Source organism: Equus asinus, chromosome 3 (genome assembly GCF_041296235.1).
Source record: "Equus asinus isolate D_3611 breed Donkey chromosome 3, EquAss-T2T_v2, whole genome shotgun sequence".
Classification (NCBI taxonomy): Eukaryota; Metazoa; Chordata; class Mammalia; order Perissodactyla; family Equidae; genus Equus; species Equus asinus.
The window spans coordinates 111,430,671-111,454,433 of NC_091792.1; the positions used below are offsets into that span (position 1 = coordinate 111,430,671).

General features: G+C 33.9%; 1 protein-coding gene across 12 annotated transcripts in view; it reads left to right on the plus strand.

Annotated features, from left to right (window-relative positions):
• EPHA5 (EPH receptor A5) overlaps positions 1-23,763 on the plus strand; it is a 326,925-nt gene that overhangs the window by 181,754 nt on the left and 121,408 nt on the right. The window contains exons 6-7 of one of the 12 annotated variants that reach the window (XR_011502214.1): positions 1,414-1,469; positions 2,640-2,721. The exons of 10 other annotated variants lie outside the window; for them this stretch is intronic. The gene's annotated coding sequence lies outside the window, so the exon portion shown is untranslated. Of the gene's footprint in view, positions 1-1,413; positions 1,470-2,639; positions 2,722-23,763 lie in introns of those variants that run through there. One more of the 12 variants, XR_011502213.1, reaches the window with a different exon arrangement.

The following is a 23,763-nucleotide window of genomic DNA, read 5'->3' on the forward strand; positions in this document are numbered from 1 at the left end:
TCTTCAGAATGAAATGAGCCAGTAGAAACTGTGTTTTCTTGAATCTGTTATGTAGAGCAACAGATAGTATATTGATTGACTTTCTAGACTGTGGAGCCAGATTTTCTGGTTTCCCCACTGTCTCTGCCACTTACTAGCTGTGTGACATGGGTGAGTTACTTAAACTTCCCAGAACCTCAGTTTTTCCATTTGTAAAATGGAAAAATTAGTGATAGCTATGACACAGGATGGTTATGAAGATTAAATATGTTGATATCTACAAAACAATCAGTGGAATGCCTAGCATGTAATAAGGTATTAATAAATATTACTATAGCAGTATTTAAAAAACCTTTCAATAATATTCTAAATAGTGTGAGTCCGTGGAAGAAACTATGGGAAAAATAGGTTTGAGGCTTTTTGAGCACTATACGTATAGAAAAACTCATTGGTGCGGTAAAATGGAAAGAGGAAAAACATTCAAAAGTGAAAAATAATGTATGGAACCACTGATTCTACAGATAACAAAAGCATTGCTGCAAACTTGCAGGAGCAAACCAAGAAACTTCATTTTCCAAAGGTGACTATTCTCAATGATTTCTTAAAACACTGAGTTTTATATTAACATTGAAGTTCTTCTAATTTTGATAAGATATCTAGAGCAATAACACAAAGAAACAAGAGAATAATAACATGAAAGAGCAAAAAGGGAAAAGAAAGTATTTTGTATATGGAAAATAGACACAATTTTCATTTTCACCAAAATATATTTGGAAAAAATACAAATTTTCTTAACTGCAGCATTTTTGTGTGTGGGTAGATATTAATTTGGTCGATTATTAAAGTTGCTAAGGAAATATGTCTAGAGACAAATGTTTTGTTTAATTATATATCGTGACTATCTCTACATTGGCCTCACACTGATGCTTCTGTGACCAGATTAGTGTCCTGATTATGGCTGCCAACAACAAGCTTTTAATTTTGCCAACCGAAGCTGCTTGTCTACATTGAATCTTGGCTTAAGGGAAGTGCAAGTTCTGTACTTGTTCCTCTGCCTATTTGCTGTTTTGGAAACACAGTTCAAAGATGGGACTCTAAGCCGATGACTTTGTCCATAATTTGTCTCTGCTTTATTTAATAAGGATTGGCGGATAGGGTGGAATATTTTTAGAAGCCATCAAACCCTTATTTGGTTCAATGACTTTCGAATCTTGCTAGAGACTCATCCGGTGTCTAAAAAGGCACTTCAGGATCTTCTTTTCCCTCTATTTCTCCCTTCTACCTATTGTGGTAACAATGCCAGAGACAATGGTGGCCAGCATATTTCAGCATTTATTGCATGCACATTGCAATATGAAGAACTTTATTTACGTTTTCTTATTTGATCCTAGCAATGTCCTCATGACATAATATTATTATTATTCCCATTTTTAGGATGAAGAAACTGAAGTTTAAAGATGTGACGTGATTTGCCCAAGGTCACAAATCTAGTAAGTGAGGGAATAGGAATCAAAACCAAGGCATTCTGACTCCGGAGCCAATATTCTCTGAATCACTAGTGAATATTGCTCATGCTATTTCCTCTACCTGAAGCCTATTTCTTAAGTCATTGTCCTAGATAGCTCGGTCTTCAGATCCACCTTAATTGCTGCTTCCTTGAGAAAGCTTTCTCTGCTCTCCAGTTGGGGCCTGCTTCTCTAACATAACCTGGAGCACAAGGCACTATCACTATTTGCTCTCTTGTCTGTTTTTCTGGTATCTTTCCCTGGGGGTCACAACAGTGCCTGGCACCTGTGTTTGGTAAAGTACTTCATAAATGAATGAGTTTGATGGTTTCTCTATTATTCAAATCAGTGTTATAATTCCAGTCACTGGTAGCGATGTTGATATGTAATGTGTTTTAAAGATTTTTGGAGGTCTTCACATAATTCTGTGCCAAATTTTTGTTTCCTTGCTTATGTTGGGTTTAGCCTTTTTTTTTTTTTAAAGATCCAGACACAGAGCCTTAATTGTAATTCATAGGAATTACATATATAGAAATTAGGTTTTTCAGATCTCTGAAACAAAACTTTATTATTTAAAGTCTGCTGCTTAGCTGGCCTTCCTACTTTCTTAATCTCTCTTCTTTCGACACTGTAATCTTGACAAAAGGATTCACTGAGAGTTACTGAACCCATTCTAGACAGGATTTTTGTATAATGGTGACTGTGCTGTTTAAGGGCAATGCATGCTGTTTTTAATCTTCAATGTGTTTAAGAATTACTTACTCATGGACTCCACACTCTGAATTTGTGATTCAGTATTTCCAAGAATCTCATGTTTTAACACACACACACACACACACACACACACACACACACACTCACCGCCAGTGATTCTGCTGCAAGGTGTGTTTGACCCACATTTTGAGAAAAATTGCACTTGCAGGACATTCTGATATTTCTTTCCTATCCTTCTGCTCTAGGGAAATGGTGACAACTTTTAATCATGTTTGTTTGATGTTGCTTTTCCAAAAGCTTTCCACAAAATACCTACTGACAGTCTGTTTTTACATCAGCAATGATTTTGTTAATATTATTCTCTTTCCCTCTAACCTGGGTACTCTGTTCTTCCCACTGCTCACCTGGAAGCTAGTTTTACACTCTGCCCTTTTGTGTCAGTTCTGGTTTCAGATTGATTCCCTGTTCAACAGAAACATGGTCAAGGATCCATTTCCTGTGTGAACCATCAAACATTCTTGTGGCTCAGCTCAGAATCAGAGCATCTCAGCAGTTGAACTATTCAATCATTCATCTCATTGGCATGTATGCTATGAACTTCTTTGCGTAAAGATGCATATTGTAAATTGATATGCATAGAATATCAATTTGTTTAAAACCTCGCTCTGAAGTGCCGTTGCCCTTTATTACTAGTCCTTGAGAACAAAGTTCTCAAAGTATTCCCAATGGCCTGGTGTCATGTAAATCTTTTTAGTGTGCTCTTTAGATGTAGTATAATAGGGAAACCACAGATGCAAAGTCATATTTAAGTCAAGCATGTGTATGAGTCCTCTATTAGGTTCTAAATGAAGTTTACTTAGAATACTGAAACTTTTTTTTTGCATAGCCTATTAAAATGACTTGTTCATGTGATTTTCCTGAAATTGGTTGCCATGCATTCAACACCAAGTATTTATTCAGCACCTCCTGAATTCATTATACTCTACTGAGCGTTCTGAAAGATACAAAAATAGTTGAAGGCATGCTCCATCCTTAAAGGATTTTATTTTCTCACTGAAGAATTAAAGAATTGAAGAATAAAGTCTAATAAAGTAAAACAATTAGAAAGGAATTAATGACAGTTTGGGTATTAAGTTCAGCAGCAACAGCATCAAATTCATTATCTTTGAATGATGATAGGGATTGACTTGTTGACTTCACATTATCATTTTTTTCTCTCTATTTTGCTTCCTTTATCATATGTACATGTTAATAGAGGCATTCATTCGAATCCACTTAGTCATGATAAACAGTTTCGTTTATTAAATATAGATGTTAAACCAATTTGTAACCACCCTTATGTCTATTTAAATGGGCATGGCTTGTTTGGTAAACATCAATACTGGCATAATCAATCTTTACTGATAATGACCTATTGTTGAATGATATATACAAAATGAAATAAGAAAAGAAATATCTTAAGATTGTATGAGTATTGGGAGCATTTTCATTTACTCTGTTATATCTAATTTTACTAATAATTGACAGTCCGTTTGACACATTATTGAAATACAGTCAGAATAAATTACCTATTTTGTAGCTTGGCACAAAGACACCAGTATCTTTTTTATCAAAACAAGCATCTAGGGGCTGGCCTGGTGGCGAAGCAGTTAAGTGCACACATTCTGCTTTGGCCATCTAGGGTTCACAGGTTCAGATCCCAGGTGCGAACACGGCTCCACTTGGCAAGCCATGCTGTGGTAAGCTTGCCACATATAAAGTAGAAGAAGATGGGCACAGATGTTAACTCAGGGCCAGTCTTCCTCAGCAAAAAGAGGAGGAGTGGCAGATGTTAGCTCAGGGCTAGTCTTCCTCAAAAAAAAAAAAAGAAAAACACCCAAGCATCTAGCTTGAGGAATTTTTTTGAAGATGTGAAATTTTTTCCCATTAAACAAAATATACTTTAAATGCTGGCTTTTTGATCTTACTTTTTACAAATTTTCCTCCATTAGTAGGAAAAGAGAGGCTAGTTTATTTAATCTTCAAGCCTAGAAGGCCTGAGGATAAGACCTATATTGCAAATTAGTGTTTAAATTCTGACTCAAGCAATGATTTCCTTTAGACTTGTGGTATGAACCAAATACAAATACAGTGTTATTCCAACAGTGCAGTTTCTTTGCTTTAGTTATGTTTACCTATTTAAAGTACAGACATTTAGAGAATCTGTATCTATTTTTTTAAATAATCTATATTTTTTCCCTAATAAAACAGTAAATGACACTTGAAGATGAAAACTCTCATTATCCTATAAATTATTAGTCTTTTAGGTTATAATTCCTGTTATCAACAGTCTACTCATATTAACGCCTCCCTTGTTAGTACTTAGACTTAATCCTAGATATGCTATAGATATAAGGAAGTACTTCCATTTCAGAAACAATAAACAAACTTTGTTTCTAAAGAGTAAATTTGTAGTGTTTTTAAGTTACAATGGTAGTGATGGGAGTGTTGGTAGTTTAGTGCTTTATTTATTTTTGTTTTTGTCCCCTTTAGACAATTAAAATTTGTGTATGAGAATAAAAGGATTCAAAGATTGGATGAATAATGTTTAACATTTTAACGTGCTGATATTAGTACTCTCAGAGGGACGCTAGACATTCAGCTGTTCATGGAATTTGCGCCTATTTTTCTAGGAATTAGGACTGGAAACATTAGTGTCTTGCCCCTAAAACTGTGAAATCACACACTTACATATTTGTTAGGGACTGTGTTCCTTAATGTCATGTAGTCTGACTTTGTCTGTACTTTTTAAAGCACTGTCATTATTTCTAGCCCTCCCATTACTTTATCTCCTTTAAAGAAAAAATCTGACACTCTGTGTCACTGTGCTGCCTTTAATGGAGAGAGAGAATATTCAGGAACTTGGTTATTACAAGACAGCAGAGAAAATAAGCGTTCTATTATTATGTGTTTCGAAAATCCCTGATAGGCTTCTCCAGTTACGTCCACGTGAGATGAGGTTCTTGGGCTCAAAATTGTATAACCTTTTCTAAGAACTAACTATTTTGCCTTGGAAAACAACTATTGTTTAATTTGTTAGGAAATCACATAAATGGTGCAACTGGACTCTGGTTTAACAACAATCCTCCCTCATTTTATTTTATTTTATTTTTTGTCTCAGTAATGTGAATAGTTTTTTCATATTTAATCAGAATCCATCTTAAAATTCTTGATTAAATACTCTTTAAACTTATTTTAAAGATGCTGACAAAAATGATAATTATGATTATAGTAAAAACGTGCATCACCCTGTGCCAATTTGTTCTAATTTTATAGAGATATGCTAACTAAATTTCTCATCAAGATATCTAAATTATTTTTGGTGAAATTGGAAATAGAGACAAAATTTGCCTTTATCCCTGAATCTTGTCCTTTTTCCCAAATAGCTGTTAAATAGCCCTTACATTCCTCACCTGCATCCAATCCAGGCCTTGTGTTCTGAGAAACTAAAGATAACTCAGATTTCATCCAATTCAACCCTGCTCTTGTGTTTTTAATTCTCCTAAACTGTCATTTTTTTCTTACATGATATTTTCTAAAATACAATAATAAAAAGGATCATTCATTATTTTATTTACTCCTCACACCAACTCATTGAAGTATGTAAATTGTATCCTTATTTTGCCCACAATTAGCAGACTAGAGATTTAACTTCATGGGTTTCTGACTCTACAGCAGCCAAGAAGCTGAAGGTAACATAAATTCAACTAGAATGTACTTAAATAATACAGAGAATAGATTTTATTATTGAAAGGTACCAGTTTCAGGAACAGTTTGATCATAGATCTGGCTCCATTTGAGATTTGTACAGCTTGGTCCTCTTCTGGGTCTTCTTTGACTCAAGATGGAATTCTCCCATGATGGCAAAATGGTTGTAGTAATTCTAGACCTTATAGGCGTACAGCACATTATACCAGAAGGAGAGAAAAAAATCTCTTCCTCCATATATCAACTATAATTTCACTTACAAAGTCCAGTTTGGGAGAGTGCATACCATTGAACCTATCACTGTGATGAGGGCGTAGGAATAAACCAGCTGACTCATATCCCATGGACCTCCCCAAGGTCCTCCCAAGGACCCAGATGTAGAGTCAATCCCATCAAAATTCTGACACTGTAGCACAACAGAGGATAGATGGCATGGATTTGGGGACTAGAACTCAGCTTGTTTGGTGCCCATGTGCGGTATTCTTTGTTCTAATCCATAAATGTTTTGTGAAAGGTTGTCTATTAGCATTTAAATGTCTTCATGAGTAAAATCCCAGCCCTCCTCTTTTTCAAAATTTCTTCTTTGGCTATTTTTTGCAGTTTATTTTCTAAATTATTTTATTCATCCTACTAATTTGTACATTTTTTATTCCTCAAAGTTCTGGCCTTTTTTCTTCTCACTTAGAAAGAAAAAGTTATGATGTTTCATTCCATAAGCATGCTTGGCTATGAACTCTGTAGCAAACCACTCCAAAACTCAGTGACCTAAAATAATAACTATTTATCTTTGCTCATGATTCACATGTATGCTAGATGTTCTCTCCTGCCCCAGCTTTCTCACTCATCCATATACAGGTAGCTGGAGTTTGGTTAGGTGACTGTATTAGTTTCCTACGGCTGTTGTAAAAAAATTAACACAAATTTAATGGCTTGACCAACATAAAAGTATTATCATAAAGTTCTGTAAGTTAGAGTCCAACAAGGGTCTTATTGAGCTAAATCAAAGCGTGTCTGCCAGGCCGTGCTCCTTTTTTGTGGCTCTAGAAAAGAACTGATTTCCTTGTCTTTAAACCTTCTAGAGGATGCCTGCATTCTTTAGCTAGTAGGATCCTCTTTCCAACTTCAAATGCATCAATGGTAGCTCAAGTCCTTTTTGCATTGCCTTACCCTGACTTCTCCTGTCTCCCTCTTCAGTTTTATGTAAGTTTACGATTACATTGGATCTACCCAGGTAACCCAGGATAATCTCCTTATCTGCTGATTCAACCTGCAGTCTGTCTCTTTGTTGAAGTCAGGTTTCCAAGAAAAATATCACATTATCACATTCATTGCTTTCTACTAGCAGAAACAAGTCAAAGGGCCAGTCACCTCAAGACTTGGCAGTCACCCTGATGATTTATTCTCTGATGGTTTATTCTGAGCATGCAAACTCTCTTTTGCTTTCTGGCCTTCATATATACTGTTCTGATTGGCTAGCATCCCACCATCTTTCCCTTGCTCATCCTACTGAGTGGAAGACAAATTAATCTCTTTATATTTTGGTTTTTTATGGATGTTGTCTGTTGGGAAATGTTGGTAAACAAATGGGAGAGTCCAATTGTGCATTGCTTTTTACCACCTCTTTTATATATTTTTAAATAACTATGTTATTTGTCCCATTTGTCATGAAGGGGCTGTTGCTTTTGTGTGTCTCATTTCTGCTTTCTGTTCCTGGATGTAGGAAATATGTGGGGAATTAATGTGGACAATTATAGGCTTAAGTACACTGGGGTGGCTTGCTTAGAAGGAACGGGAAGTGCTATGGAAAGGATGCTTCCATCCTGACTAAACATCTAACTTTAATAACAGGACTGCTGTCACCTAAGAGCTTAAGGAAAAGAAACAACCTAGACAAAGAGTCTATGTTTACAATCAGATATTACCAGGTACTGTTTGAGTTACTGTAATCTTGGAGTCCTTTTTGATGCTTTTCCCCACTCACATCCCACATCCAACCATCACTAAATCCTAACTATTTTATACCTAAATGAATCTATAATTCAGTTATTTCTCACCCATTCCATTGCTAATGCTTTGATCCAAACCACCATTAGGTTGTAACTAAATTATTACAACGCTCTCCTAATTAATCCCCTTGTTTTCTGTTTTGGACCTCTACAGTTTATTTTCCACATAGAAAGGGGATCTCTTAAAATATGTCAAATGATGTCACATTCCTGCTCAAAATCCTCGAATGACTCCCCATCTTGCTCAGAGTAAAAGACATGGACCTACAGGATCTGGACCTTTCTCACTTCTTTGGCTGACATCTCCCATTACTTTCTCACTCACTCACTTTGCCATGTACACTTGCCTCCTTGCTAAGCATTGAACTTCCCAGCTGTACCAGTCTCAGGACTTTTATACTTGCAGTTACTTCTGCCCACAAACATCTTTCCCCAAATATCCACGTATCTTCCTACCTTGGCTTCATAAATGTCTTTTGCTCAAATATCTTTTCAAAAGTGTTTCCTGACCATCCTATTTAAAATTGTATGCATATGCTCATGCACATGCAGACGTGCGTGCCCGCCACCCCCAACACCCAACACACACACACACAAACCTCCCTCATCCTGGCCTTTCTTATCCCACTTATCAATTTTATGTATTTTCCACAGCACATATCACTTTCGAACACTATATAATTTACTTAGTTTGTATATCTTTTTTGTCTCACCCTGAGAATGTAAGTTCGATTAAATGCAGGAATTTTACTATAATTTCTTGCCAAGAAATCTACTTGCACATAGAAAGAATTGATGATTATTTGTTGGAAGAATGAATGAATGAACGAATGACCAAAATTCTTGAAAGATAATTTTTTAACAATTAGATAACTGTCTTAGAAAATTCCAAGTTATATTATGTTATTTTATCAAGCAAAATAGTTACTTCTTCCTAATTCTCAAATCATGTGCTGATCTCACATTAAAAGACGTCTTTACATAGTCTAACAGTACGGGAGCCCACGTGGGAGACATCCCCTAGCCTCCTATTACCTCCACTTTTTGTTTGGTTAGCTCCTACTCCATCTTCATCTCCCAGCTAAGATGACTTCTTTCAGGAAGCTGTCTTTGAATCATCAAGTCGGAGATAGGTGTCTCACTTCAGTGTTCTGGAACTGTCATCACTCTCACACAAGTATGTTATAATTTGCTTTCTTATTTATCACTCCCACTGTGCTATAAGCTCCTTGAGGGCAGAGATGACGCATGTTTTATTCATGACTGAATCATCACTGACTAGTATGGTTTTAACATATAACAGGTGTTCATAAATATTTTTAAATGATAAAATAAATGAATATAATTCATTGAAATGTTATTAATTTTCAAAATCAGAAATTCTTTTTTAAATGTCATTTTATTAATAGAAAATTGATTGCCTCTAAATACTAACACCAATTCTTCTTGGCTCTTCAGGCACCCAAAAACAATTTGTTTTTTTGAGATGGAATTATCCTAATTTTGCTAACATTCCTCCTTCGTCATAATTTCTACATTTTAAATACTCTTGCCTGATTTCCTGTTCAAATACTGTTGTACTTTATCATGTGTACACTACATTCAATATTACAATTTAATTATTTCATAAGTTGTTATATCAAAATCATTATTAGGTAAAACTATCAGAGCTTTTGGCTTTTTAATTCTTTGTAAGATGGTGTAAATTATTATCTATTTAGGTTAGGTTAATTGAGTGTCTTAAAATAAAAGTGCCTGATTGTCCTTTGTCTTGCTTTATCAGTTCCTGAAGGCAGATCTCACATATCGTCTTCTCTTTGTTTTTTAATTTCTAGGCATGCCAGTCATTTTAAATTGGTTCTGAATAGAATTTTTTTTTGTAGAAAATGATCTACACATGGGAATACTGATGAGTTTTGAAACTTAGTTACTTATAATGAATAAAATTGAGTCCCAATCAATGCACATTTGCAGAACTCCTACACTGTACCCTTACAACAAGTGATTACTTTATTAAGTATATGCCTGGAGTTTCTTTCATGTTTTTCTTGATACTCTACAACTACAATTTTGTTCTTCTTAGAGTAGGTGAAAGACAAAGCTTTATGAGGTCTCTGAGTAAAACTACATTTTGTATTGTTCAAGTCTTAATGAGTGTGGGGTTTTTTTGGTATAAGTAAACAAATCGAATAGCAAATCATTTACTTAACCTTAATTAGTGAAAAAAATTTAGAGATTTTAAATTTAAGAGTCAGGAAACAATTTTTCACTAAGTTGCTATATCGTCTTTGATGTCTACATTTAAGAGTTGTGACTATAGCTTTTTTAATCTTGCTCAGGATCTCTATGCATGTAAGCATCCATTGTCTGGCAAAATATTAAATCTCAATCATATTCCTACCTGTGCCAAGAGAAATATGTTTGTGCAAAATGAATAACTAAATGACAGAAGAAAAACTCCATAAAGATTTGTATATGATTTATATTGTAGACAATGAGTTTTTTGACAATATCTGAATGAATTTATATTTAATGAGGACAGTAGAAAATGAGGTAATTGTCAAAGGCTGCTCAATCATTGGAAGGTCTGTCGCTGCAGTACAGATATTTGGAATCTCTATCCAGTGCTCTTCACATTTAACCTTGTTGATTTCTTTGGTGTTCTTCCTTTGTAATACTGCAAATACTGATTTAAAGAGCTTCCTATTACTTTGAAGATTCTTTGTTAATAGCAATGCTGTTTCTCATAACTTCTGTACAATTGTTTCAAACTCACGACTGTGACATATTAAATAACTAAAATCCAGCTTATACAAAAGGATTTACTTTACTCATATCACTGGAAGCCGAATTCCATGCCGAACATAAGATTATAAGAGGGAGATTTCATAAGGTTTAATCCTGTGAATTTCACTATTAGATGCTCAAGTGAAGAGTCATCCATGTTGAATGGCTTTCGAATGAGAAGGCTGCTGGGATATAGAATGAGCAAATGTGTATCACACAAGAGCACGTATATTGTAAGTGGCAGACAGATCTTATCCTCGTTAAAAAAGAAAAACAATGTTATCAATACTGTTTCATTTAGTTGCAAATATAAATTGTTAGCATTCACGGTGTGATTTCTTTGGGTCAGAGACCAGACTAAACATTAGTTACAACCTTAACAATAAAAATATAGACTGACACTTACCTCTGTATACTACCATACACTGACTTCTTGGCGAAATATTAAAAACATTATTTTCTTATAGACTATAGCTATTAAGTATAGTTTTATATTCTTAAGATGGCACTTATTGTTATAAATTTTTTAGAGACCTGGGTAAAGAGTTTGTTTCATTCTTTCTACATGCAGCTATAGGGATTTCTGTTTAAGCTTCCAGTACCCAAAATAAAAATGATAGCTATGGTAGGGTATAAAATCATGGCCACAAATTCTTAAAGCTTCTTCCATCAAGGGATAGTCTCTTTCTTCAACCCTTGAATCTGGACCAGTTTGTGACTTTCATTGACTGGTAGAATTCCACAGAAGTGATGTTTAAATTGTGTAACCAAGGCATCTAAAGACCCATGGCTTCCTCTCCTACCCTCTTGGAACCCTGAGACCATCATACTCTGAGGAAACCTGAGAATGAGGCCATCTGAGACAAGCCCAGGCCCAGCAGTTTGTGAGATGAATGTATCCACATGAGTAAATCCAGTCAAGACCAGCAGAAGAATCACGTAGCCAACGCTTATAATTGTGAGAGGTAGTAAATCATTGTTCTAAGACACCAGATTTGGCAGCTATTTCTTTACAGCAATTGGTAATCAATAAAATAGCCAACATCTGTGGTGTGCTTACAAAATACCTAGAACTGCTCTGAGCACTGAATGAACACCACCATCATTTTTACCATTCCTCCTTTACTGAGCAGGAAATTGACGTATAAAGAATTGAAGTTACTTACATACAACTTACATACAACAGCAAATAAAGAAATCAGAATTTGAACACAGGCAATTTTGCTTCAGAAGCATTATACTAACCACTATATTAGTTTTCAAAAGATAATTCAGAAATCAACACAGATGATTTATTCTTAAAAAAGACTAAACTTTTCAAATACTCCTGCTCTATGTAGGAACGCGTATGAATTGTGCTCTTTATCTATTTGTCTCAGTCTGTCTACCTGTCACTCCATCATCTTTTGTGTTCACATGCTTCATTCCTCCAGTAACAGGCATATTCTATTTAGCCAACTGCATAATTATTGAATATCAATTATATTCTGTCACTTATCTCTGCAGACCCAACCTGAGTTTGTTTATAATATATCCTCATCAGCTTTTGTTCTCAGTTTTATTCCTTCTTATATTTCATAATGTTTTCAGGTCCACATTTCAAAGCTTAAGAAACTTAGCTCTCTGGATGCATCATGTTTTTAAATGTGCCCCATTTCTGTAGCTGTCGCTGAAGTTTTCTTGTACCCATTAAATGTGTCATTTTGTGTCTGAGGTTGCAAAGTTTATCTATCTTTTCTGAAAGTCATGATTTATAGCTATATAGGCTAGATAGATTGATTAATAGCCTTTCTTTTCCATCTCCTCTGTTAATCTGCTCTTTTGTGATATATTTGAATGGAATTTTTGTATGAAGAGTAGAGTAAGGTAAATAATTTTAAAAATAGCACAAGATAATGCTGAGGAAGCATTACTAATTTACCTGCTATATGTTCAATAAACCTGTATATCAAAAATACGTTAGTGAGAGCAAATTGAAAGTCCTTTGAAAGAATGATAACATTACATATTTAGATCTGCAGTGATATAGGTAAATACCTATGATTTACAGTGGCACAGTGTTAATACCTATGCATAAACAACATAAAAACAAACATACAAACATTGGACAAACCTAAAAACAAAAACAAGAAAATTGCATAAGTAGAAATATAATGATGAATCTCTAACGGCTGGATCTGTCCCCCACTTAAAATCTGCCTCACAAACAATCCTAGTTTTTAGGCTTCACTTTATTTAGTCTTGATGGGTTTGGGCTTGCAGTACATCTCTTATTGGTAATTGTTGGTTTGTTAACAAGTGAGCATAAATCTCAAAATGTTAAAATATAGTGATATGGTACAGCATTGTGGAGATATTTGTAATAAGTAAACGCAAGTGTAGTGACCATGTGGAAATCTATAGTAAACGTTTATGTTTATTTCCAGTGTTTATGGATGTTTTATCACAACAGAATATACGATACTGATAGCAAAATTGATGATTTCTCACAGTATAATTATTGTGAAAATGGTTACATATGAAATCTGAGATCAGGATCATGAAAAATACTATCTGCAATAAAAATCACTGTGGAGTAACCTAATCCTCCATTTCCTTTCTTTCACCTCAAAAACACACACACACACTCATGCATGCATACATACACACACACAAACACACACAATCACCTCTTCCACCATTTCTATTACAGACAATGAAAGAAACATACACTTAGTTTAATTAACTAATTCCAAGATATCAAATAAACATAAATTGTTAGAAAAAGTTACTGCAAACATTTACAAGAAGCTTTTTATTTTTTCTACCTGTGAAGATAATGAATAATACTATATTTCAAATACCTGCATATTGTATAAAATATTTAAATATACTTTTGTTATATATCCATTCTATATGGCTGTTGACCTTGAAAAGTCATTATTTATGACTAACGGTTATTGAGTATTTAGTATATTCCGGGCACATTACATTCAGTACTTATTTAATTCTCCAGCATCCCAAGTGGAATCTTTATTTGAAGCTAAGAAAACAAGCACAAGGAAACTAAGTAACTTTTCAGTATTATAGTTAATGGTGGAACTGAGATTCAAACTGTCTGACTATCTCCAGTTAGATAGTCAAGTTCATATTTAGAAATATGAATGCAATATAAAATATTATGTATTTGAAATTTAACATGGCATAATATTAAAATTCTACATAGATTAATATAATTCTGTACCACCTAGATATTTAATTTTCCTAAATATTCCCATCACCAGAATCTATATACCTATATATATGTGTATATATTTTTTAAAAATCAAAGCACGCTTATTTCTTTCCTTTTTCTTTTCTGCTTTGTCTCCCCAAATCCCCTGGCACATAGTTGTATATCTTAGTTGCAGGTTCTTCTAGCTGTGGCATGTGGGACGCCACCTCAACGTGGCCTGATGAGCGGTGCCATGTCTGTGCCCAGGATCCGAACAAGCGAAACCCTGGGCCACTGCAGCGGAGCATGGGAACTTAACCACTCGGCCACGGCGCTGGCCCAACTTATTTATTTTCAAGACATTTTATTATAATAAACAATAAAACTGTAAAGAAACTTTAAGAACAGGGGCTGGCTCCATGGCTGAGTGGTTACATTCACACGCTTGGCTTCCACGGCCCAGGGTTTCGCTGGTTCAGATCCCGGACAAGGATCTAGCAACACTCATCAAGCCGTGCTGAGGTGGCGTCCCACACAGCAGAGACAGAAGGACCTACAACTGGAGGATACAACTACGTACTGGAGGGCTTCGGGGAGAAGAAGGAGAAAAAAAAAAAGGAAGATGGCAAAAGATGTTAGCTCAGGTGCCTATCTTTAAGGAAAAAAAGAAAATTTAAGAATAAATTATTTTCAAATTTCTCAGGCTGAGGTTCAAAGATAATTCCATATAGAGTATAGATTATTTCAAAATATGATTTAGGTAGAGTTTCCTATACTGACACTAGCTCTACATACAAAGCCCCCTCCCACTGTTTTTTTAGCTGAATATTTTAGAATCAACAAATATATTTCTCTTTTATTGATTCTTCTTTTACTTTACTGATTTTGAAATAGTTCTTCTTTAGGTTTCCTTTATAAAAATTACTAAGTCCTAGATAATAGCTCTAGTGGCTTTAGTCTTTCTTTCATTCCCATTCTAACAAAAGAGAGACTGAAAATGCATATGCAGATACACTTGGGTTTTTATTTCATTTTTCATATGTTTGGAAAATTTCATAGTGGTAAATAATTTCAATAAACTGTATACATTATTATGCTGTGTGTTTTCCTCTTATAATATCCTACATGTGAGAAGTAACAGAAAGATTTGAAGATAATGATGCCTTAAAAGTACATCTGTCGTATATGACTAGTTACAGTTAAGACCACTGACTCAATATCCTTATCAGAAGGGAGAGCCTTATCTCCAGCTAATCATTCATACTTCAGTTGCTCAATTGGTGAAATGGAAATATTTATAAATATTGTAAGATATATGAAAATCCTCAGAGAACAGTGACTTGTGCATTACATATCATAATTAAGGAAAATTGAAACAGTAGTGATCCATAAATCTGGCTTAATTTTTTAAATTGCTGTTACTTCTCCTTTGGTTTTCGTTGTAGTAATGGGATGTGATAATTTGCAAATGTTAGGTCAGAAAATTTGAATTGAATCCTATTAGTAAGATGTATTATTTCTCCTACTTTGTTTCCAGATCCGATTTGAATTAGTAACTAAACTAAGTATTGAACATGATTATTATATTCTTTGGATGTGTGTAGTACATAATCGGCCTTTGTGTAATCTCCAGAGGCGAAAACTATAGTAATTCAGATTTCTCGTTATGCTTTCCTTGTTTGCAGGAATTAGAATGTGAAAATGTGACTGACTTTTAGTCTCTTGAAAAATCAGATGTGAAAATTCACATGCATTTTTATTGTATGGCATAGGCACCTAAAACTAATGACAGAGAAAGATTCGTTTGATATTTGGAAAAATAAATCCATATTCAGTGAATATGTTAATTCACTTGATAGTGATATTAATCTCATATCCTAAACGAAGTAAAATGGGCATAAATGAATCTTATCAATGAATGACTATGTAAGTGATTGAACGAAGTCATGTATAGATGGTATTTACATTAACCTTATTTCCATTTATACATTTAGTCTATAGTAATTGTGAATGCCTACTATTAGAAAGACACTATTCTAAGTAATATTTGAAATACAGACATTAATCACAATTCCTGCCTTCAGTGAGTACAAAGTTTAATGGGAGAAATTGTATATGTATACAATTAACTAGAAGATAAAGTTGAAAGTAGATCTATTGAAGAGAATAATAAATTAATGTGGACATTCAGAAGAAATAGTAATTATTTCCAGATGTGAGAATCTCAAGCTTTCATGAAGGAGATAGTATTTGAATAAGGTCGTGAAATGCAGGTAGACTTTGGACACACTGAGATTGAAAAGAGCATATTGGGCTATGGAAATATACTAAGTAAAAGCAGAGAAGTAGTATTATCAAAGATGGGTATAAAGAACTTAGAATGGTCTAGTTTAATGGTGTTGCATGTGAGACAGTGGGAGTATATATTTGGAAAAGTATGTTTGTGCAAGATTTGGAGGGCTTTTAAATCAGAATAAAAATATCTTATTAACTCTCTATGCATGGAAGATCCATTAAGTTTCTTAGTATGAGACTAACTTTATTGCTTCAAACTTTTTTAAAGAGAAAATAATTGGAAAGAAAAGTTTTAAATTGAAAAAATTTCTTGTAATGGAAGTTTGTTGTCATTTATCATATTATAGGAACCTCCTTCAAGAAGGTTACTCTTAAGCAACTCTCCTTAAAAATGAATCTAAATGGCATACATTTGTATGTTACACTGGCATTTCAAAAAATCCCGGCTCCCTGATGTGGTAGATATAGTGTAGGTCAAAGTGTCTAAATGTTTCATAATTGCATCTACTAATTCTGCTGCAGTATGTGCTGAGCTATGCTTAGAAAACCACTGCTCTAGGCTATAAGACGCCTCATTGACCAGAAAAACAATAATGCATGTAGAAAAAAAACATATTGATTTGAAATTATGAGTTCTTGACTTCTCTTCTGGGATACACTTCTAAAAATGATTCTTAGCAAATATTAGTTCACAGAAATAGAATATATTCTCAAATCAAACAGAAATCTATTTCAACAGTGGAAGAAATAGTGGAGAAGTAAATCATTATTTATTTAATATATAACATAGAATGCTTACTATGTTGTTTTCATAAAATAAACCATTCAATCCTTATAACGACCCTATAATGTAGGCATAGTGTTTTCCCATTCAACAGATGAAGACATTGAGTTTAGGAAACTCACCAAAGTCACAAGGTTTGTAAGCAGAAGGTCCAAAATGTGAGCTGGGCAGGCTGATACCAGAGCCCATCACATTAAACCAAACACAGTGCAGTTTCTTCATGTAAAGACTAATGTGCTCCTCTCCCTTCCATTCTTACTGGAGAAATGAATATGATATGTTTATTTCCCTTCACAAATGAAAGTGTGTGTAGCTTATTAAAATATCTATTTTCCTGCCTTTAAGAACAATAATAATAGCGTATTTTGGAGGTTGGTTTTAAGGTTATCATTTCTTTCTATCTATCCTTTGTTGATTATGCTGATTTACACTATTCTATAATAAAAAATGATATTTATAATGTGTATGATATTTATTGCTGTGGTGGGATAGCAAATAAACTCTTGGGGTTATGCCTTTTCATGTACTGAACAGTTTAATCAGATTGAAAGGAAGAAAGTAATGACTTCATGTATATCAACATGCTTCCATGGCTTGAAATGGAAAGAAAATTTTCATTTATTACTAATCAAGTTTGAGAAAGTGGATAGGTGACATATTATAAATCAGCTAATGGTGGTGTGTACGTGTGTGTGTTTATTTTGCATGCTTTTTCTTCTCATAGCTGATATACTTGATAGAATCGTATTTGACTAAAATAATTGTGTTTTTATGCACCTTTTATGTTGATTAAAATTTTAGTTAAACATTTCCAAGACTCATTAATTACTTGGCTCCCTTCAAGCTCTCCCATCATAAATTAAGCAGCATACGTGATTAGTTAAAAATACAGTCTTCTTGTGACACACTAATCAGCATTAACATTTCATCAATGATTCTAAAACAAAGTGCCTGTTTTTCCTTTTTATTAGTCTTTAACAAATTGGAGAAAACAGAACAGCTACCACAGCATGTTTAGAATTATAGGGTATTTTATATTACTATTCCCTTTTCTTCCATTCCCGTGAAGGAAAAGAAAATTGAAGAACAGGGTAAAAAAGGGTTCAGAAATAGAACCACAGAATTTAATGCTGTGAAATCTGTCAAAGTAGGCAAAGGTGGTAAAGCTCTGTCTCTGGTATAGAAATTCCCTTTGCTGTCTTCTGAGAGGTCTTTCTCTCAGTGCCAGACTGGCAGAGCACTGTTCAGGCCTTCACTCTGATTGCCCCTATTTTCAAGCAAATTTGCATAGGAGTTATTCATACTGATTCATGGTTTTCCTTTTAACAAGATTCTCTCTCCTCCCAACTTTCCTTTTGGCAGCCATTCCTATCCAGTTAAGTAGGAAAATAATGCACTTATGAATGGCTCTGAAATCTGATCTTTCCTTCAAGAGGAGGGAAAGAAATCTTTGCAAATTCACTTCATGAACATAAAGACATGTAGACTTTAGCCATCTTTGGTCTTTAAATAGAACAAGCCCTAGCTTTTTCCTGCATCACTGTTTGTCTAGTAGGCATCTGATATTGATCCTGGTTCTAAACACATACTGGAAAGAGTTCACATTTGATGAATTACTTTCCTCGTATTTGCTGAGGGTCCATTGAACACTGCATAGGATCAACACTTCGTATGTTGCAGAATTTGCTCTTTGTCCTTCAGAACTTTTCTTATTGTTCAGTATATAATTATTTCAATACGTATGAATGTATAATATTTTCCCTTTGGTCACCATTAACTTTTTAATCTCTTTTTTCCTATAACTATTCATCTTTTCTTGCCAGTACTTTCATTGCTGCCATTTTGTTTGCAATCAAATACATGAGATTAAAAATGTTCTTGAAATATTTCATAAATAAGCTAATGCCCAGGAAATGTGAGTGACAATTAGCAACCCAATGACTTTTACTTAAATGATTACCAACAACTGCTATCACCAGTATAACTTAGCTTTATTCACATTGAGTTCTTAAGTCACAATTATGTGACCAAAATTAGCTTGATACAGAAAGCAATGATTTGGTTGCCTAATAGCTGATCAAATCATTATCTCTAACCCTCTCTCATTCTCTTTCTCTATATGTAAATTTCAGTTCAAAATTTTCTCAAAAAATTTTGAGTAACTTTGGCCAAGTTTTGCTTTGAAAATACAACATCTTAGGCTTTATTCTGTTTACAGATTCTAGAATCTAGAGTGTTTCAGGTTTTGATGGAACCGGAAAAAACCATGCTGTTTTTGTGATGTAAGTATACTGCTCACAGTAATCTGAATTTAGGTAGGATTAATTCAATAAATTTAGTAAGTATTTTGCTCCAATTCTTGTTTCTTTTTTTTAATCCTATGCTTTTCCGGGGAAGTTTCATTGATCTAAAGAATTGGAAGAGAATTAAAAATCTTAACACTAATTCATTTTCACATATTTTGGAGAGAGAGGCAGATAATAGCTAATTCAAACACGTTTAAAAATCTCATCACTCAGTGGAATATTCAGTGATTTGTGTGGATTTTTACTCTAATTTTGCATTATAATTTTTATTATAAACAACTTAAGGAAAAATTACCTTTCTTCACTATTTTAATTAGGATTTTTAACTATAATTTTTCATATGTGCTGATATAGTAAAATTAGAGAGAAAAATAGCTTATGTTATGACTATCAAAATGATTACCTAGGGAATACGATATTGCAAACTTGTGTACATTTAACTTACAATAGTTGGCATGAAAGGCAAATAAATTTGAAAAGAAAGCATTTCTTTTTTTTATCACAGTTCAAAAAGTTAAGCTCATTTATTACCACAAACTTTCTTCTTTAAATTTTTCTAGATTACTAGAACTATTGTTTATATGGACAAAGATTGGGGAAAGAAGCTCCTAGAAACTGTTACTCAGTGAAAATGGAAAATAAAGGAAAGAAAAATAATGCTGACTAGCTCAGCATAGCTTTCTTTTTTTTTTTTTTGAGGGAATTTTTTCTTTTTTTTCTTTAAAAGCATGTTATTTTACCAAAAATGTATAGATGTTAAATAGAATACAGAATCAATACGGTACAAAATTGTTTTTAGTTGTAAATCTTTTGAACACTAATTTCCTCATCATTTCTGCTCTACTCTTTTCAAATTTAAAGACAAACATTACTCATTTTAGTTTCCTTGCTTGCATTTGAGGAAAACGGCACTACTGTTTTAAGTAAATGTGTAGACTTTTAAAATGTTCCTGTCTGATTTTCAATTTATGAATTCTCACAGCAATGCAATATTTATTATTTGTTTTGTTTTATTTTGTACTTTAGCTGAGGTAGCTAATATATTTTGTTTTAACTATAGTCTGTCTCTGTCACAAGGTTATTTAAAACAGCTCCCCCTTTCCCTGCCTTTGTGCCAGTGTGTGTGTTTGTGTGTGTGTATTAATTAATGAAGAACCCTACAGAATAAGTTTTATGACATACCATAGCATTAAAAAAATTTTTTATGTGAATTACATTTTCACTTAACAATAGTTAGTCTATTTGATATTTTAATTTTGATTAAATGTTTATCTATTTGATATTTATTATCAAAGTTAAATATCTCATGTAGAAAGAATTATGTAAAATAATATGTTTGTGATGAATATGTTAATTAGCTTGATTGTGGTGGTCATTTCACAGTGTGTATGTATATCAAAACATCACTTTGTACGCTGTGAAAAAGTACAATTTTTATCCGCCAATCATACTTTGATAAAGCTGGAAAAATGTCATTACATTACAAAATAATACGACTTTTGTTGGAAATTTACAGGAGAAAATGCTAATTAAGCTAGAGGAAAAAAAGGATCCTTCTCACAGCAGTTTTCTGAATACCCTGTGCCTGCTTCCTCTGACAGCTTTCACAGACTCCTCCTATGGGTCACATTCATCCTTCCTCTTAATTGGCAGCACAACACAATCAGTCATGAACATATGACATAGCTTATTTGTATGTACCTGACCACAATGTCAAGGCTATGTTGTTATTCCAGAAATCTTGCTATGTTAATGCTATTATACAGGGGGGAATAAACTACTGTTAAGAGATCTTGACTGTAGTTATGAGAAGTTGCCATAATTTTAGTAGTACTTTTGACACAATAGTTTTGCCATGCTAGGGATATATTTTATGTGATTCCTATTTTATATTGCTGTTTAATTGTTTCTCAACTATGAACTCAGTTGTTAAAAAAGTGTCATTCTATGTTTTGAATGTCGTATTTAGGTGCCAAAATTATATTTCTTAAATATAATTTTTATATAACTTTGAATTAATACAGCTAAAATCTTCTGTAATTAATGGCTAGCAAAAATGAAAGTGTTGGGGCTGGCCCAGTGGTGCAGCAGTTAAGTTTGTACGTTCTGCTTTAGCGGCCAGGGTCACCGGTTTGGATCCTGGGTGCAGACCTATGCACCGTTATCAAGTCATTCTGTGGCAGGCATTCCACATATAAAGTAGAGGAAGATGGGCATGGATGTTAGCTCAGGGCCAGTCTTCCTCAGCAAAAAGAGGAGGATTGGTGGCAAATGTTAGCTCAGGGCTAATCTTCCTAAAAAAAAAAAAAAAGGTAAAACGGAAGTGTTTACTTTGGTAGATATTTGAAATTGTACAACGTGATTAAAATGTAGTAGAATGATAATTTTTAGAATTTTGTCCAAAATTATGTTTTCTTTTCTAGAAAAAAATATATTGATGGTTTGAAGATACTTGGGAAACTATTGTAAGAAAAAATATAGTTTCCCCGTTTCCTTCTTTAAGTATCCTCAAAAACTTTTTAGTCTAGTATTGCCTCTTGGATAGTCAATGTATGTGATGCAAAATTTCTCACAGCAAAAAGCTACTTCTCATACAGCAGTGACTGAAGCCACCTGTTCTGTTAGCCAGGCTTTATCATGGAAGGATGGGCGCTTCTGAACAGCCTCTAGGGTGCTTTGTAAGTCTTTGAAGCATCATTAGAAGGTCTGTGGTGAGGAATGAAGTTTCACTGTTCCTGCTGCAAGCATTAGTCAAAACAGGAGAGGCGTTCTCTCTCACGCGTGAATACCCTTTTGAGATAGTATAAAGTTATACTTAAAGAGGCCAAGCACTACTTGTGTTTCAGTTGTAAGAGAGGGCAGAGAAGGAGAAAGCAACTTAGGATTTGTACTGATGAATTCTTTGCCACAATTATTTTGAAGTCCTTAAGGAATATTACACGGTGTTCTGAGATTAGAAAGTGAGCAAATTAATTGTTTGAGAAATTAAATGGAGAAATCAATATGCAGGTGACTTCAGTCTGTCAAGAAAAATAGACCAATTTATTAGAGTGTCACTTTCATTTTTTAATCCAAACACTGGACCAGTATTTTAATCATCACCAAATTTAATGATTTGATATGATTCATAATTAGAAGCAGAAAAGTGTTATTTGTAATATTTGACATGATCACACATTTTCCATTCTACTTTGAATGTGCAAGTTAAACAAGTGATGACTAGGCTTTTACATTGGTCTGAATATCTGTCCCTTTGTGTAATGGTCACAGTGGCTTTGTATGTAGAATCCTAGCTTGTAGATCTGGATGCATTGGACGTCAAAATGTAGAATGTAATGTTCTGTGTTTCACTTTCAATTACAATAATTTGTAATGGTGAAACAATTCAAGGAAACAAAAGTATACATAAAATGATACGATATACTTACAAATAGGCTGAAATATATAGAAAAATTTTTCCTCATTAGCAAATTCTTTCACTTTCTAAAAAGGGACACTAAACTTTCTATAGTTATATTGACTACCATTTCTTCTCCCTCAGGCTCTTCCTAGAAAAAACTGCGATCCTTAAGTGTGCACGTATCGTTTGCATGTGTGTTTTTGTAGTTTTACTGCAAATGGAGTCATTAATAAAAAAAAGATACTTTAAAATTTTATATACCATGACTTTTTTTATCTCGCTTTTTTAAAAAATTATATTTTTAGAGCAATTTTAGGTTCATAGCAAAATTGAGAGGAAGGTACAGAGATTTCCCATATAGCCCCTGCCCCACACATGCATAGCCTCCCTTATTATCAACATCCATCACTAAAGTGGCACTTTTGTTACAATTGGTGAACCTTCATGGCACATCATAAGCATGCAGTCTACGGTTTAGCTAGGGTTGATGTTGTACATTCTAACATCCTGCTTTTTTAGTGCTTTTAAGACATTTATGTTGATACCTATATTAGTTTGCTAGGGCTTACCACAAGCTAAGTGGCTTAAAACAAAGTACAACAGACTAAGTGGCTTAAATAACAAAAATTTGTTGTTTTCCAGTTCTGAAGGCTACAATTCCAGCATTGACTGTTGACAGTGACTTGCTCTCTTCGAAGTCACTAGAGAAGGATCTCTTCTAGGCCTCTCTCTTAGCTTCTGGTAGTTCCGTGGCTGGGGGCAATATAACCCCAATCTTCAGAAGGTGTTCTCTCTGTGTGTGTCAATGTGTCCATATTTCTGCTTTTTATAGGGACACAGTTGTATTGGATTAGTGTTCACTCTAATGACCATATTTCCAAATAAGGTCACCTTCAGAGGTACTTGGTGTTAGGATTTCAACACCGTTTGGGAGGACATAATTCAATTTATAACAACACCTATATATCAACCTTACTGAACATAATTGCTATATGATTATACCATGGTATATCTATCCTTTCACCAAATAATAATTTTATTTTATCA